This window comes from Eupeodes corollae, chromosome 1 (assembly GCF_945859685.1).
Source record: "Eupeodes corollae chromosome 1, idEupCoro1.1, whole genome shotgun sequence".
Lineage (NCBI taxonomy): Eukaryota > Metazoa > Arthropoda > Insecta > Diptera > Syrphidae > Eupeodes > Eupeodes corollae.
In genome coordinates this window covers 29,748,479-29,767,852 of record NC_079147.1, presented here as the reverse complement: position 1 = coordinate 29,767,852, position 19,374 = coordinate 29,748,479, and the positions used below count along the sequence as shown (strand labels likewise).

At 35.4% G+C, this 19,374-nt stretch overlaps 1 protein-coding gene across 2 annotated transcripts in view; it reads left to right on the top strand.

Moving 5' to 3' along the window:
- Positions 1–19,374, top strand: part of LOC129939442 (uncharacterized) — a 557,049-nt gene that overhangs the window by 117,391 nt on the left and 420,284 nt on the right. The gene's annotated exons all lie outside the window — the stretch shown is intronic.

Below are 19,374 nucleotides of genomic sequence, written 5' to 3'. Positions count from 1 at the left end.
CTAAAAAATGCATCATATTCTTATATCCTCAAATCCAATAATAACATATTTAAACCCACAGGCGAAAACGAAAATACTTCCAATCAGCGCAGACGCTAAAAAACTCATTTTAGCCTTATTTACTAGTTCATAATTGTTTATATTTATTTATGTATGTATTTATTAACAACAATTTGGCTCTATACTCAAGACGATTACTGCAAATTTTGAATCTTTTTCAGCAAGCTAAAGCTACTTGACCGATTCCTATTAATCGTCTACGTTAGAAGTGGTTCCCATCTCATAACATCAATTTCATGGAGTAGCTGACTTTTAACCTAGCTAAAAACTTTTGCAGCATCACTCACAGCATTAAACTAGCAGCTTAATATTTTTTTTTGAAATTTGAGTGTAAATCGAAATGAATTAAACTCGTTAAAAAAATAGGAAAGCAATTAAGTTTTAATTTTTAAGCAGTGGACATGAAAATAACGGTACTTTTTTGCAAAATTTATTTATGAAAACATAAGTGCGTTGTCATTAAAGATGTCTTGGGCTCAAATCCTACCCATGCCATCTAAAGTTTTTTTTTTTGACGAATACTGCCTTTTGTGAGGAATTGACAATTCCCTTAAATATTAATGAAAAGTGCTTTCTTAAATAAGTCGTTCGGCTTCGGCTCAAAACTTTAGGTCCTCTATTTCCCCGACTAGGCCCTAAATCTCAATGGACTTTTGCGCCATCTAATGTTTATATTTATGAAAAAAACGATATCATCAAATTCTTAAGTTGTTTAACAAATTTTAAACCCAATTTGTAACTTTTCGAGAAAAACACAGCGCAATAGTTGTTTCTGATTTCAGCTCTTAGGTGAAATCAAAGTAAATTTCGACTTTGTCTTATAGTTCAAATTTTAAAATAATAAATTACCAGCATTCATTTTCATGCAACGGAATATTTTTAAAATGTTCAATTCATAATTTTTAATTAGATGCACAAAATTTTAAAAAATATGTTTTCACTGCATACTTTCCAGACTTTATATTATATTTCACCTTTTCAAGAATAAAAAATCATATAAAATCTACCCACCTACAACGCATAGCCGAGAACCCTAACCCCTAAGTACCTATACCCACATTCCTGCTGTGAGCCATAAATTTATCATTCCAATTTTTCAAACAAAATTTCACATAAAAAATCGTTAAAAATAAAATAAATTTGAATTAATCTTAAAATGGAAATAAAAAATATATACGTCTATCCATAAAGTACCACAATTTAGGGTGACAAATAAGACCAAACAAAAATTGGAAAAAAGTAAAACCAATCAACCAAAACGCCTACCAATTAAATTAAAACAATTCTGCCAAAATGTCTCCTAATAAATCACCATCAATACAGGCGTACAGTGTACCCTCTTACCATATAGTTTATAGGTATAGGTAAACGCACGTTTTATATGTATTTCAGGCTTCTTATAGTACTTTTTCGTTCGGTAACTAATTCCCAAAAATTTTCTAATTTTAAGACCCTTATCTTGTTTTAAATCCAATGGCAATAAAAATTGAAACAATATACATATTCAAATAGAACGACCCCTCAAGTTCTATATGTTTCCTTTTGCAACAAACCCAGAAAAAACCAAAAACAAAAACAAATGAAAATGACATTACGACTCTATAAGACTATACAAACGAGGAATGAATGATATGCCGCTACCGCCCGACTTGAAGACGACAACCACGACGACTACTAAGAAGATTGCACCCTCATAATAAGTTGATGTTACTGGCTGATGATGATGATGTGTTTTGAGTCAATTTTTGTGCTTTATGTTTGGAAGGCATTTCCGCGGAAATTTTATGACTTCCTTTTTAAATAGACATCCTTCAATATTATTGTAGGGAATTTGCTTCTTTTTTTTTGGTGTCCCTTGCAAGAAGTCTACAGTTCAATTCAATTGATTAGATACACTTGAATAAGTTCTTTGGAATTTAATTGGATAAGGTACTTAATTTAACGACCTTTTATCTAGAAATGTGTCTTTAGATTCATTTGAATGAGATGTCAAATAAATTTACCAAGATTAAATTTATTTACAAATACAAAATTAAATGAATGACAGGGTCGCACAAACTTACTCCTGTACCTAGAGAGTCTTTTTTCAAATAGAACCTGCAAATAGAGTTAGCTCCAAAAATTTAAATACGTTTTAATATCTCGAAAAAACCTTGCCATTAGTTTTGAATGTCTAACATTGTTATGAGTCTGAAATATTGAGTGTGGTAAAGCCTTGCACATTCGTGTAGTCCGGCTAAAGAATGAATAGCTAGGGTAAAATTAAGAGCATTTCTTGAATTACGAGTTTTACGGTTGAATTGTTTGAGGGCAGGATTACAACACGCTATTTCACTAGAGCATTCTTTGTGAAAATATCGATAAAACAATGGCAGGCATGAGACCTTGTAGCGGTGTTCAAGAGGAACAAATTTATCAGAACTGGAACCATCGCCTATCATTTTGAAAGTTCTTTTTTCTATTCTATTTAAAAGTACCGTTTTGGGGCACCAGACCAAATATGAGAATTATGATCAAGTTTCGGACGAAAAATTCTTGCATCTTCATATCTAGATCAAAAAGCTTAAAAAACTTTTTGGATTGTCGGAAAAAGCCTAAACAATTAGCAGCATTTTTGGAGATGTCAAATATGTCATCACTCCACATCAATTGGACGTAAGCTGAAAGCTGTTGAGTCTTCTCGCTAAAAGTAGCACCCATGAATTGTGGCGTTTTGGGAGGGTTACGCTTTTGCAACAGTAGACACTGCACCTCCCAGTAAAGATGAGATCGTTGTCGCAATTAAAGCACTTAAAAACTACAAAGCGGTAGGACTTGATGAAATCCCTGCAGAGCTTTTACAAGCAGCGCCCACGTCATCAAGCGAACTGCTTCATCCGCTCGTAAAAGAAGCCTGGACTACTGAAAGCTTCTTCGATGAGTAGAAGAAAGGAATTATCGTAAAGCTCCTAAAAAAAGGATATAAAGGAATATAAAGTCATACTGGAACGCTTCAGAGAACACCTTGAGGCCACACTCGATCATTATTGAACAGTGCGTTGAAAATCGATCACCACTACACCTGCTATTCATCGACTTCGAAAAGGCCTTTGATAGCGTTAACAGGGAATATAACTGGTTAGCTTTACGAAGAAGAGGCTACCCAGAAAAACTAATTGCTTTTATCAAAGCAGAATATGATGGATCCAAGTGTCACGTTCTGCACGATGGTAGGTTGTCAGATAATATTGAAATCCGTAGCGGATTCAGACAGGGTTTGTCGCTTATATTGTTTTTGTTGGTGATAAGCGATGTACCGCGCGCAGCTTTGTCAGGAAGCGGAGGGATCCAATGGACTTGTACATCCTATTTAAAGACCTGGGATTACGCGGACGATGTTTGCTTACTCTCCCATCGGATCATGGATCTCTTTCAAATGACAAGTGTGGAGAGAGAAGCAGAAATTGTAGAGCTGAAAATTAATACAATAGTTATCAGCCTCGGAACCAGACCATCTTCTCAAATAAATATTTCCTAGAATTTTCGTCTCCATCCAAGGCGAAACCGAACAAGACGTTATCTACCGCATCGGCAAATCAAAAGCGGTGTTCGGTATGTTGTCGAAAAATTGGAGGAATATCTCTATCAGCTTAAGAACAAAGCTACTACTATTTCGCACAAATGTCGAATCTGTGCCTCTTTATGGGTGCAGCAACTGGAAGGTTACTTCAGCCATTACAAGAAAGCTGCAATCCTCCTTCGTGCAAAGATACCTTCCTAACATCTTTAGGGTTTTCTGGACAAACCGTATATCAAATGAGGTCCTTCATAGAAGGACAGGCCAGGAACTTATAGAATCTATAATACGAAGGCGTAATTGACAATGGATTCGAAAAGGTAATGACTGCATTGCAGGCCAAGCAATGCAATGGCATCCGCTCACACAAGAAGGAAGATGAGCTGGACGACCAAGGAGCGAATGGCGCAGAACAATCGAATAGTAGAGGTCCTATGCCCCTTAAGGGGTCCCCAACAGATTTGACAGGTCTAAAGACATAAGTAAGTAAGACAGCTTTAAGTTTTCCAAGCAGTAAATACTACACGGATTTTGATTCCCCAATGGACAATGCTATCAATATCAGAATTATTGAGCTTATCATAAGCTGCCGTTAGGAGTCCACATCTTAAAAACAACGTTGGGAATTTAAAAACAAATATTGAAATCGAAAGCCTCTGTCATCAGCGGAACAATTAAGTATGTTAAAAATTTTAGACAAGAAATCATTAATGAAAATAAGGAAGAGTTTCGGAGATAAAATGGACCCCTGAGGCACTCCACATTAGGTGGATTTGATGTATGGTGGATATCAAGTTAGAACCCGTCCAAACCTACTTAAATTCAATGGTCTAAATGGTAATTTATAACTCAACAAAGAAGAGATTCATCAATGCCAAATGCACGCATTTTCTGTAAACCAGCTTGATGCCAAACTCTCTCAAATGTTTTTGTGTTATCAAGTCGTATAATCTTAATTTCCCCAAAACGATGTAAATATTTATCTCTTTGTTCGCTGGGATTAACGGTTAGATTACTAAGTGGATCTTTTGCTGGAAAAGCCGTACTGCCGGTCATACAAAACTTTTGTTCTTCAAGATGTTTTTTTAAGCTGAAAATTCTTTAACGCTTCTATGACCTCGGAAAAAAGGGCCGTAAGTGAAATTGGACGAAAGTTAAACGGTGACTAGGTTTCGTCCAGGCTGAACAAATGCTGTTTTCCATCCACTTAAAAAGTGTGTAGAATCGAATAGATGAAATAGAAAGATCAAGTTCTTAAGTACTCTAGAAAATCTACGAGTGCGAAGAAAGATTCGTCTCATAGAATCGTTTACACTTTCAAGTACTGCTTTTTTGAAACAAAACTTATTTAAATCCGTTCATTAGTTCCTGAAAAAATTTCAAAACTGTTTCCTTCTGAAACAGTAAAAGAATTTATTTCTTGTATATTGAAAGAAGCCAAGTTAAAAAAATAAACTATAAGAAAAATTTCACAAAAATCCATCGGACCGTTTTTGAAGAAATTCGAATTCTTAGTTTTTGAGCAACAAGTTTGTATTAATACTAATAATATTGATTGTGTTGCCTGCTTGAAACCTGATTTTCCAAGTCTGAAGTCAATCCACAAAAAGTCTAATGGTGTGGGTACAAAGACTGACAAACAGACGGAATCTCAAGACCCACTTATTTCGATTTCTCTGCCATCGTAATGTCGTGTATAAACATGAGTTAAAATTTTTGTACGAATGCAACATAGTTCCTTTAAGTCGCAAGTTAAAAAAATCATGTCTAATTGTGACATTTGCAGTGTACATGTGGCTTTATGTTACCAAATACAAAATTGTGTATGGAAAAGAAATCCAGAAACAAAAAATAATAAAAACAAAGAAAAGTCATAATATTACGAATCTTGAAGATGTCACATTTTTTTTTGTCTGCTGTGGTGGTGCGCTTCTTCAGAATTGATGTAGTCTTTGTTGTTGTTATTGTTTTTGGTATATTCTCATCTGTTATGGGCCCAATGAATGTGGATCCATTTATAATTTGACAATAAAAATGTCAATCCGGTCTTTTTGTTGTGTCAACAGTAAATTGACAAATTTATGAGCACTTTGATGCCTTTTCTTGGGTGAATAATTTGAATTTACGATTGATGTGAGTTCATGCGGGTTTCAATATTATGTATGTAAGTAAAATTAAGTAGGTAGGAATCTCAGGGAATGTGTCGTCCCTTCCTTAACGCAGTCATACCGCACAAGGCGACCAATGAACGGCGTCGGGGAACAGCGCGGCGGTGGCAGTATGGAAGGGGCCCTCCATTAGGCACTGAAGAGTCCATGATAAGGAGCATTATATTTGTGTTTATATTTAAATACGACAAAAACCAAATTGAACAAAGCCATTAAGATTAAACTTAAGTAAATGAGAAGATTATGCGGGGGTGTTAAAGCAAGGGGGTGGGGGTTAATTTCAATGGCAGTGGAATATTACATGATGGAGAAAGAGGCGCTTTAGACCGCAGTTGGAGCCAGAGACGAGGACAATTTGTTTAGGATTTCTTCTGTGGTTTTTATTTTATTAATTTTTATTACTTCAGCTAATTTGCGTATATAAAACTCAACCTCATCATCATTTTCCTCATCATCATCCACTTTCGAGAATCTCAGGACTCTGACTCTTGAGTTTCTTCGTTAAAAAATATCTCTAGAAATGATGGTTGCGAAAATTAAATTATTTATCGTTTGGGTTTTTGTGTTCACGCTCGTTGCCTCGTTGCCTGCCTGCTTGCCTTGCTTCTTGGCCCGAGCCCGACTCTGGCTGACAGACTGACTTGCTGGTGTTTTATTCTTATACATAGCTACATACATATATTTTAAATGCGAACAAATTGCTCAAGCAAATTAAGTGGATTAAAGCAGCAATTGCGGATCAAGATTTTTTTTATTTTATTTTGTATTTTATTTTTTATTATTATTTGTATTTAACAAAATAACATTTAAGCTTAATGGAGAGAGGGTTGGGGGGAGGGGGTGGTGTACGATTATTTGAAAGATCTGATTCAGTGACTTGCTGCCAGCCTGCCTGCCTGACGCACATAGAGAATTATGCCAGATGAGCGCAATCATGAGAAAAGTTATACAAATAACAAAAGTGTGTTTTTGCAAAAGATTAATCTTGTGATTTTATGCGAAAATTGTCGGATTAAGATTAAGAATGTAGATTTAAAAACTTTTTTGTTTGAATTTATGTTGTATTTTTATTTAATTTCTCTTGCTATAGTCATTTTATAGCATCAGATGATGCGTCAAAATTGATGTGTTTTTATATAATTGCTAATTTAAATAAATGACGATTGTTATCTTGTCAGGTGAACTGTTGTTTTTTTTTTCTTTCTCAAAGCAGGATAAATATTTTTAATTGATCTCTTGAGTATAAAAGCCCTTATGATAGGAAGATTTTTGATTTAGCTTCTAGCTTATGTAGGTGTAGAATATGGAAAGATTTATGAAATACAAATTAAACAGCTTAAGACTTTCGTGCTGAAGGTCTGCAGAACTGATACACTACCGGTAAACTGAAGTTTTAGGAAAAAAGTTAATACGTGTAAAAGTGAATAGTATGTCTAGTTGTAAATGATAGAAAAATATAAACTAGTTTTGTACTAAACATAAATTATGTACTTAAAAAAACAATAAAAGCTCTAAATTTAGTTTTTATTAAAAAAACTCTCCTTAAAAATCCAATAATTTTTTTTACAATTCTGGGCAATCTTCTTACAAGGTTTTGTATTTTTTCTTGTGGAATATTATTCCAGCAGATTCCGATGTAATGTGGTGATTCCGGACATTTCTGTCAACCTCATCCAATAAGAGCTCAATGGGGTTACTATCTGGAGACTCCGGTGGCCATACCATTACTTTTGGAATTTCCTCGTCTTCTTTTTTCTTCAGGTATTCCCCGCAAATTTTTTAAGTGTGTTTCGGGTTATTGTCTTGCTGGAATACAAAACCTTCACCGATTAATCGGAGTCCAGAGATCAAAACGTGGTCTTCCAATATCGTTTTATAGACTTCCTAATTGAAGTTATTTTTCTTTGCCTTTCTTCTTCTTGTTGTTGTACCAGTGATGAATACGGCAGAAACTTTGCGTTCGATGGTCAGAGTTCTGAGCCGGCAGAAATGTGGTCTCAGAGTTTGTCACATCAATGCACAGAGCTTGCTTCCGAAAATTGATGAATTTCGTGATATCTTTGTCGAGTCGGATGTAGATGTTGTTTGTGTTACTGAAACATGGTTAAGGGATGAATTTAGTGATGAGGTGTGTTGCTTAGAGGGTTACCGCGTTTTTCGCTTAAATAGAAAGGATCGTATTGGGGGCGGTGTGGCAATTTATGTTAAAGCGACTATAAAATGCAAACTTAAGCTATCATCCGAGGCAGGTAGTAATGTTGAATATCTTTTCGTTGATCTGGTGGGAAATGAGGGTAACCTACTTTTAGGGGCAATCTATAGGCCAAATCGACATATTGACTTTTCACCCCTGTTTTCACTTTTAGAAGAAATCTCGCTGGGTTCTCCTAATATTGTCCTATGTGGAGACTTTAATTGCAACATTTTGAAGCACAATATTTTGTCTGATAGCATGCGTATGTTTAATTTAAGGCCAGTAAACTCTAGCACACCAACTCATTACCTCGGTGGGTATGCTTCGCTGTTAGACTTATTTTTGGTTAGTGACTTAGACGACGTAGCCTTGTATGATCAGCTTTCCGCACCTGCTTTCTCAAAGCATGATTTAATTTTTTTGACGATAAAATTTAGCTTTGATTATTCTGTCAAAAAAATCACTTTTCGTGATTTTAACAACATAAATGGTCAGCTTTTAGAAGAGCACACTAGGGCCGTTAGCTGGGATCGTATTTTTTATATTCCATCTTCAAATGAACAGATGGAGTTCTTAACTCAAAATATTCAACTACTGTATGACACTCACGTACCATTAAAAACTAAAATTTTAAAACCAAATAATAAGCCATGGTTTACGAGTAACATACGAGTCTTAATGCAACAACGGGATGATGCGTACAACAATTGGAAGCGTTATCGGTTGATTGAGTTGCGACGTACGTATTGTGTGCTTCGTAACAAAGTTGTTGCTGAAATACGATCAGTCAAATCACAAACTTTCTCTCATCAGCTTAGTACTTCATTGAACGGGCGACAATTGTGGAAGAACTTACGCAATATTGGTATTTCAAAGTCAAGAAACGTGGCAGCTGAGGTTGTAGATGTTAATACACTCAACCAAACCTTTGCCTCTTTGCCATCGACACTGGTGTCTTCGTCGAGTACATCAGAAATTTTACCATTTACGGATCAGTCAGATAATCTTGGTTTTAGTTTTTGCTCTGTAGATACTGCTGATGTTGTTGAAGGTCTGCTGTCTGTTAAGTCAAACGTTGTTGGACTGGATTCTATTCACCCTAAATTTTTATATATGATTTTGCCTATCGTGTTGCCATATCTAACGTTCGCTTTCAATACGATTTTAATGTCGGGAGTGTATCCTGACCTGTGGAAGGTAGCCAAAATCATACCACTCCCACAAACCGCAAAAGGCGTTGAATTCAGGCCTATCTCAGTCCTTTCCTACTTGTCGAAAGTCTTTGAGAAAATTTTGCAGAAACAAATCAATATTTATCTTACGGCGAGTTCTATGCTTACACCTAAAAATTCTGGTTTTCGTAAAAAGCACAGCTGCATCACAGCACTTTTGAATGTCACTGAAGACATAAGGGAAGCGTTGGATAAGGATGAGGTAACATTTTTGGTTCTGCTTGATTTCTCAAAGGCTTTCGACACAGTTAACCATCTCAATTTATGTAAAAAGCTTATCCAGAAGTTTGATTTTTCACCATGTGCTACGAAGCTTATTTATTCTTATTTGACTAATAGAACACAAGCAGTTCAAGTTGGTGACACCTTGTCTAATTTTTTGCCCCTTGCTTCTGGTGTTCCTCAGGGGTCCATATTGGGTCCTCTATTGTTCTCTATTTACGTCAATGAACTTCCATCCTTGGTTGATAATTTTTCTTGTCAAATGTATGCTGATGACGTTCAGCTGGACCTAAGCTGCCCACTTGGACTCATTGAGCATGGAGCTTTCTGTGTCAATGAAGACCTTGAAAAAATTTTAAATGGTCTTATTTTGAAGCCAAAAAAATCAAAATGTGTAGTTATATCTAGAAAGAGTCTAGATCTTGATTATTTTCCTACGATTATGTTGAGCAAAGCTCCAATCGAATATGTTGAAACTGCCAAAAATCTCGGAGTGACTTTTAACCGCATTTTGACTTGGGACAATCATATAAATGAACTTGTCGGCAAAGTATATGGTGTTCTTCGTGCATTATGGGTTACCCAGTCTCTTACGCCGGTAAAACACGTTTACTTCTTGCCAAAACTTTAATATTACCGATTTTGACATATGGCTGCGAAATATACTGCAACTGCAATTACGTAAGCAAACGTAAACTCAATGTTGCCTTTAATAGTACTGTTCGTTACGTCTTTGGCCTACGAAGATACGATAGAATATCTGATTTTGCTACGCTGCTGCTGGATATGCCGTTTGGAAAGTATCTTGAACTTCGCAGTTTGATCTTGCTCTCTGACATACTGCTTACACGCCAACCACAATACTGTTTTGACAAAATTAGTTTTGCTACCTCGCATAGATCTCGTCAACTGATTCATCCTCGCTATTCGTTTTTAACATCCGAGCGCCAATTTTTTGTAAATTCAGTCCATCTTTGGAATTCCTTACCACGCAATATTAAAGAAATTCAAAACACAACAAGAATTAAAAAGTCATTTTTCAGTAAATACTTAAATGAAATTAAAAAATTGTATTATACATAAATATATATTCTTTTCTCTCTCTCATTATCGTTTAATTATATTTGATTCAATTTTAATATTAATTTAACTAATTACTTGCTCAACTCTGTAAAATTAGCTTATAACTATCTTATAAGATATTTGTTACACTTTTTTTTTTATTCACCGCGATATATATTTAATGTTATTATTTAATAAACCGATTATAACAAAACAAACCTAATAACTAAACCGACGACGGCGGCTGCGTAGCGACGAACGACGATGCAACTCGCACTCAACCGAGTACGAATGCGACACAAAAGAGAGAACAAAAAAAAGTGCAACAATACAGCTCGTTGACGAAGCTGTAACCGCGACTGCTCAGCTGGGCTGGGTTCTTTTGGAAGAATTTGTTTATGCAAATTATAACAATATTGATCGATTTTTAATAATCAATCAAATTGCTATAATTTAAAATATGTTATTACAAGTACCTACAGTGGGGTACGTTGCAATAAAAGTGGGCGCCAGGAATTTTTTTTTAAAACCGAAAAAGAAAATTCCAAAACTCTTTGTTATAAGTGAAGCGGTTAAAAGGGAAAAAAAAAAAAAAAAACGATCGTTTGATTGTCTTTAAAATTTATTGCTTTGGGAAACCGTGGGATTGAAGATCCCTGGACTAAAACCCAAAATGTTTTCAAAAGAAAAGTGAAAATTACAAACTTGAAATAATAAAAAGCAAATACCAAAGTAAGAATGGGCTTTTAACACCGGACACGTACCGAACAAAAGAACAACGAACAAAACAAAATAGTTACTTATCTTTTGTATTTTTGTTATTATATTTAACTCCTTTCCAAAATCCTCACACCTCGATCCTCGATTTCTTCCCTTTTTATTTTATCAAATCCCTCGAACTTTTAATTTCTCGTCCTCCTTCTCGACTTTTTTTTTTCTTCTGCACAATCCTCGAATACCCTTTCTCTCTCAACTTGTCGTTTGCAAGGCTCTATCTAGAGTGCCTTCCAAGCTAATTTAAAAACTTATTCTTCCTCCCTCGACCATTCCAGACACACACACATTCATACAACACAAGCATCCGTTTTCGTGATTGTCGGTCACGGTATCGCGGCTTCCTGGAAGCTTTACGCTCATCAGGAAAGCCACCGTTGTTGACTCTCAGCGAAACTTTACTTCCACACACACAATCACGATTTCAACAAGTTGTTGGATGAGTTTCCAAAACTTGCCGAAACATAATGGCGAGTTCAGACCCCTTCCCAACTATTCTTATTTCTCGAGAAAGTTCAAAGAAAAACAAAAATCGAGAAGAAGTCTAAACTAGGCATTTTCCTATTATAATTAATATTACACGCGAGATTCGAGGTGTGAGTTTCGTACCAAAAATTAAATTAATCGACTTTAAAAACGCGGCGTTAAAAACCCATTTCTTTTTACAAAATATTAAAATGTTAATTATTAAATCTACTTTAAAATATGAATGGTTAAACAAATAAAAATATGTTGTTATTGTTGTGGTTGTCGTTTAAGTAGGGTCCGCCTGACCGCCGGCATTTTCGACCTTGTCGAAAGAACTCGTCCTCGAATCCGATCACCTGCTTTTGTTGCTTTTGCAAAATAACGGCTAGGTACACCTGTGGCTGATGAGACCATGGTTGCCCTCAACTTTGCCGATATTTTGCAGCCACAACTAGGAAAAAGAAAACAGCCAAAGGCTGGTTTTTGTTGCGGTAAAATTTACCGTAACAAGTTATTTAGCAATCACGAAATAAAATAAATAAATAAAATAAAAATAAATAAAATAATCCATCGAAGGCAAAACATCCCCACACCATTACCGAACCGCCTCCATGCTTTACAGTTGGGACCAAATAGTCTGGTAGCATCTTCTGTTCAGCACTGCGACTGACGTACACTCTGCGATTTGAGTCAAATATCTGAAACTTCGACTCATCGCTCCATAAGACTCTGCTGAAGTCTTCATTTGTCCAATCCTTATGGATTTTGGCCCATTCCAACCGTTTGATCTTGTTTTGGGGTGGTAAATGGTTTCCACACTGCAACGCACCCAAAAAGTACAGCATGCCTTAGCCGTCGTTGTATCGTTGATACAGATAATGGTTCTTCCCGGATTTCATTGATCTCGGCGCGTATTTCTGGTGCTGTTTTTTTCCTACCGGGTCATAGAGATAAATTGCAAGGATGACGAACTTACAAAAAACTAAACAACTGTACCTTTGATAGGGAACAAATTCAACATCGGTATACCGCTAGCTTCTTGTAGACTTATAATAAAGCACGATACCATAGAGAAAGCAACCCCCAGATGATTTGAGGTTACCTTATTTGTCGACCAACAGAATTAATTAAGCCTGTGGGTAATAATAAACGCTGTAAGCAACTCATTTCGGTTGAAAGATTAATCATTAGATCTTTTAGAGGAGTTTTAACAGGACACTGCTTAAAGGTTGTTCATGTTTTTTGACTTGGAGATCTTTTAAACGATTTTTGCAGAAGCTGCATAGAAAAGGAAGGAAGAGGAGAAACACCGTCTCCTCTTTTTTCCTTACAAAGACGAATACTCAACCTTGAAGACTTTTAGTACATTGATTCTAGTGATCTTAAAAATTACAACATCTATTGTCTCGAACGCTTCATTGTCAACTCTAACCGAGACAATGAGTTAGGTATGGTATTAAGATCCATGTGGTACTACAACAAATCAATTATTGGTCTAAGTTTTTTGGTTTTCCTGTCAATAGCCACCTCAACCTAACCTAGTGTCTTACTTAATAAATTGGGTGGCGGCGCAACAGCCCGTTGAAAACTAGGGCCTAGTGACTTAGAGCTCTCAACCGTTCCTGTGTGCGATTAATGTTGTCAGGGACTGAGGGGACCTACAGTTTTAAGCCGATTCCGAACGGCTAATTTGAGAAAGCACTTTTCATGACAAGAATTACTCTTGGAGAATTTGTCAATTCCTTTCAGTACCCATGAAAAAACTAAAGGTGGCATAGGCAGGGTTCGAACCCAAGACTTCTGGCATGACGCACTAACCATTATGCCACGAGTACTTAACTTAACCTAGTGGCATACTTAAATTTTGGAAATTATCATTAGCTATGAGTCTATATGTAGTTTCTAGCAAATTTTGAATTTAATGCTTTTGAAGTTTTGAAAAATACGTTTTGGAGTTAATTTTAAGTACTGATTTGCTCAAGTTTTAAAAATAAACATTTTCAAAATTGTATGTATATATTTAAATATTTTTGGAAAACTTCCTATAGAAGAATTGTGTCGACAACGGATTCATTAAAAGACCAAAACTTACTTTCTCACTTGTTCTTTTAACTTTGAACTGTTGAAACCCGTTTTAGCTTAAATGTTTAAGAGTTACTTTCAGATTTTTGTAAGAAATATCTCAAAGATCTAAAGCTTCTTAATGACCGACAATACGGCTTTCGTAGCAATAGGTCCACTGGTGATCTCATGGTTCATCTCACCGAACAGTGGAACAAATCTTTACATAGTTTTGGAGAAAGTAAGATTATTGCACTTGATATTTCAAAGGCATTTGATAGGGTTTGGCATCAGGCTCTCTTATCGATAATAAGTGCTTTCGGTTTTCATGAATCCCTCCTTTATTGGATTAGTAATTAACTTTCGAATCGTTCAATACAAGTGGTATTGGATAAATTCAAGTCTGAAAACCACAGACTAAATGCTGGTGTGCCCCAGGGCTCTTTTTTATCTCCAACACTCTTTCTCATTTTTATTAATGATCTCTTGTCTGCAATCTAATCCAACACATTGTTTCGCTGACGATAGTACTCTTAGCTTTTCATATTCGTTTTCAGATTCACACCCCTCTTCTTCGGATGTGGAACTGCAACGACAAAATATGATAAGCTCATTAAATTCCGACCTAAACAGCATTGGACAATTGGGAATAAGAGTCTCCCTCCAGCTTTTAAACAAAATTTGCTCTGAATCGACACTTCCTAACAAAATCATTAGAAAAACAATACACCGGATCAACAATTCAAAGGACTTCATAGTCATTTGATCGCTGATAAAAAAAATATCGAATTTTCTATACAAATGTTTTGTTTAAGGATCCAAACTCTTCTTACGCAGTAATGGAATTAGATTAAATCAAGATTCAAAAATAATCCACCAAGGACTTCTTCCCGATTCCACTGGAAGTTATATATCAGAAGTAATTGCAATTCAGAAATACTTATCTTTCACCGAGGATCTGGACAAAAGTCCAGATTACTGAAAACACAATTGTACTCCCTACAGTAAAAACATTACCAGAGAAAACTGCATTAAATTAATGCTTGGAAAAACACTTTTCACCAGTAGGCATAATTATAACGTGGAAGTGTCGAATTTTATTCCAGTGAATTCTATTTATTGAGGTGTTTAATAAAATGGGCACTTCTAGGTCTCAAAATTAATTTCATCTGCTATGTCTCTATAACCAAAAAAATCTTAGTACGAAAAAGGATAACTAAATTAACAATAAGCACTCACTTCATAAAACCATCAACCATTTAAATGAGGAAAAAAAGATCTATATCGACGACCCAACGAAGCTTAGCATTCCGTATATCGCAATTAAATCTACAAAAGTCTACATATATAAAAGACAACATCAGCAACATAGGTACCTAACCTAACCTATGAAGAAAATGATGTTAGATACAAAAGATAGACCAATATAAGTAGGTACTTATTGAGGTAGATATAAGAATCTTTTTTTGTATCTTTTGTCATGATGATGTGAAGTAAAACATCTTAGCATGATACGAAGCGGAGTAATATGTTGACATAACAAAGCCAATAAAGAGAAATAGGATAATCGCTTGCGGCTGAGCAATATATAGATACGACTACATTCTGGTATCAAGATTTGTGCCAATTAAAAGAAGGTTTTTTTTCTGAAGTTTTGCCGAACTCACTTGATGTTGTTAGATTGTTTTTTCTTCGAGGAAAGATACAAAAAAAACAATAGTCATTTGTTTTATATTTGTATCTTTTCCTCGATGAGCATCATATCAAGAAACTGCGGTCAGAAAAGAAGTGTTGTTCTATTTTGTATCTTTTTTTTCTATTTGAGATTTAATATCATGGGAAACTTACAAACGAGTGTCTAATAAAAGTTGTTAGATACTATTTAAGATCTGTTTCTGGGTTTTTTTGTTTTTGTTTTGATGGAAGATAGAGAGATACTTTGTTAATGTAGGTACTATATCAGGAATTAGAAGGGATATTTGTTAACATGACAGAATGAGTGCTATTTGATGAAATAATGGCAGCAGCTCCAGAAATGTTCCATCAAGTCAAGTGCGGTCAATAAATAATTTATTATACTGTCATTTCAATAAGCACCATTCATCAAACAGTTCGTATACGATGATGATCATCAAAGAGCAGAACATTTATATAAATTACGTCCAATTAAATTGTTTTATTTTTATTCAACAAAAAAAAAGAGTACAAAATAAGCTAAATCGGAGAATAGTGTTTGAACAAGGAAATGAAAGACTATATTGATTAGACTATTTTTTAGAATTATTTTTAACGATCAACATTTTAATGACCAAATGAGGTTTTAATCAAGCCGTATTTTGGAGTTCATTAACTTTGGGAACTTTTTGAATATATAATTTTTTGTATGAAACGTAAGTTTAAGAGATTTTGTAACATTGCGAACAATATATAAGAAGTTATAGTTTTTGTCTCTGAAATAAATAAACACATTATGTGACGCAACAGTCCAGAGAAAAGCAGGGCTTAGTGAATTACAACTTTCAACAATTCCTGTCTACGAGTCTTTCAGGGCTTATAGCTTCGATTATTTTTTTTTTATTTTTTGTTGTGCCTTTAAGACTAAGTAAGACTAGGCTTAAAACCACATCCCAACTACTCGTTTTCCAGATTCCAGCACCTTAAACTCTGGTTCTCCTGGTTTACCCTATCAATACAGTTTAGTTAGAACACAGCCCTACTGATTGTAAGGTGTCTATCCACGATTGTTTGTCTGACGTGGAATATTATTATTATTATTACTATTAAAAAAAAAAAGGATTGCCACGAAAAGAATGAAGCCGCTGAATCAATTTTAACATATTTTCGTTCAGGTGAAACGTACCTCAAAGGAAATTGTTGGTCCAAAAGCTTTCGAAATCTCAAAAGAGTTTTATCACGAAAATGCAATTCTGTTCATTCAAGGCCCGTGGTAAAGAACCTTATTTGAATAGAAATGATAATATTAATAAACACTAGAATAATATTAGTAATAAGGTTCCCAAGCTTCCCAAATACCATACCCATTCGAATACCCAAAACTTCCCCATCTGGAAATTGCCAACGTTGAACCACACAAGACAGTCATAAACGATCATTGGCCGTATAAGGGGAATGTAGGAAATATTCTTCACTCTGGATCCCAGCGGACTGCTGTGTAAACAGCTATTTCGTCAGACCTAAGGTTCCTCTGGCCCTGATCAGTGCAGCATTTAAAGGGTGATTTTTAAAAGCTTTAGGAAAGTTTTCAAAAAAAAACACATAATATTCTGAAAAATTCATGAAATCTTTATTTGAATCTATAGTACGGTCCATATTATTTAATGTTTGAAGATTATTGGTTAGCCCAATTTTGGCATACTCTTTCCAACATTTCGGCCCATATCTCACGAATAAATGCTTCAATGCTGTCTTACAATGCGTCAATTGAAGCGAGCTTGTCGGTATAGACATGAGATTTAACATATCGCACGATTTAGGTGGCCAATTAAACGGTCCCGAACATGAAATAAAATATTCACCGAACACTCCTATCAATAAGTCCATTGTTTCGCGTGCTGTGTGGCATGTAGCACCGTCTTGTTAAAACCACATGTTATGCAAGTAAAGCTCTTGCAATTTGGGCAAAAGTTGGAAATCATCAATTAACAGTTGCGTTACGATTCTCACCATCTTTGAAAAAGAACGGTCCAATGATACCACCAGCCCATAAACCGCACAAAACTGTGACTTTTTCTGCATCTTTTGCAAAGCTTCTGGCTGATATTCACTCCAAAATCGACAATTCTGCTTATTTACGTACCTATATGAGCTTCTTTGCTGAACACAATGGAAATGGAAGAAGCGCGCGATGTACTTTCAGAATTCAATCATTTGAAAGCGTTGTTCCTTTGTAACCTAATGCTTAAATTATAGTCCAAACTGAAAATGTTTGACAGTGAAAAAAACTCAAAACGTGCGTCAGCTGTTTCAACCAGTGTAGCCAAAAAGATAATAGCTAAAAATCACCCTTTATATGCCTGTCGAAATATAAATATTGATCCACCGATGTACTTCGTTACGCTTTGGCTTATTAATCGCTGCCCGTAAAGATCAACGGTGACCATTTGGCACCAATTCTTCCACGTATTACTTGGGGCCCTAGAAAACGGAGTCCGGAACAGAATTGTATCCGACTTCTGGACATTTATTTTCAGTAGTTGCGATATCACTGAATCTTGTCGAAATTGCGATGCAAAATAGTTCTGGTGTAAATGTTGAAGAAAATCGTCGAATTCACCGCTACACTGCCACTTATGATGACAAATTTTTTACGTTCAACCAAGTGTTTTTTTTTTTTAATCAGTGAAAGATTATTTCACTTTTAAATTAAAGTTATTTTGTAAACAATATAAGCTCTTGTTTAAAATTAACAGAAATTTAATGACAGAAATCGTTGGAATTCAAGCAGCTCACAATGGCTTAGCCTGAAGAGACGAGGATAAACGGACCCACTTTTTTTACTTCTCTACCATTGTTGAAGACAAATCTGAATGCTGTTTCAAGTAATTTATACCAATTACTAAGCTGAAAAAATCACTAGATGACGATTAAGCCACTCTTAAATTCTCCCTTATTCATCCAATTTTTTTAATTTTAAACTTGTACCTTTACGTAACATTGCCTGTAATATCGAATCGGTCTCCTCATATCTGGTAAGACGAACTTTGGCTCAAATAAAAATTAAACATACTTTGTTAATCGAATTGACTTGGTGTTTTATTTGTTTTTGGAACCACATTTTAAAATATTCAATCATGTTGGAATCTACCCCAATTATTGGTCGTTCGAGCCGGATTTGCAGATTTCCCATGTTTAGGGACAGATAACAGACTAATGGTGGGCAGAGACATTGGAACGTGTAAGCATTTACGAGTCAGGGTTTCGGGTTCATGAGGGCTTAGATTAGTTCCTCCTCTAGAATGACTATAAGACATATTTGTGCACTGAAATAATCATACAATCATCTTATAATTTCATCTTTAACCAAAATCTGGGTTCGAAAATGTTTAATCCAATTCTTATCATGACCCATAGCTACGTAGACGCAATCCATTGACTGTTAGTTGCACAAGCCCCATTTTCGAACAAAAATGTTCACTCACATCGTCGCCGGCCAAAAAACCACACCAAACAGTGGCACCTTGAGGATGGAGAGGTTTCAACACAATCATTATTAAATTTTGTTAACCTCAAATGTTACAATTTATTCTGTTTATGAACGCATTATGGGCAGGTGCTCCTAAAACAAGTTTAAGTATTTTGGACAGGATCCAAAAAAGAGCTTTAAAAATGATAGGCGATAGAACTATAACCGAAACAATTACGTCACTTGAACACCGTCGCAATGTTTCACGCCTTTCGTTGTTCTACCGATATTTTTATTAACAGTGTTCTATCGAATTAGCCAGTTGCATTCCTCCCCTAAAACAATTCAGACGCAATACTCGCATTTCCAGGAATGCTCATCAGATTAACCTTGAGCTCAACTTCGGGCGTACTGTCAAGTAAAGAGATTTTTTC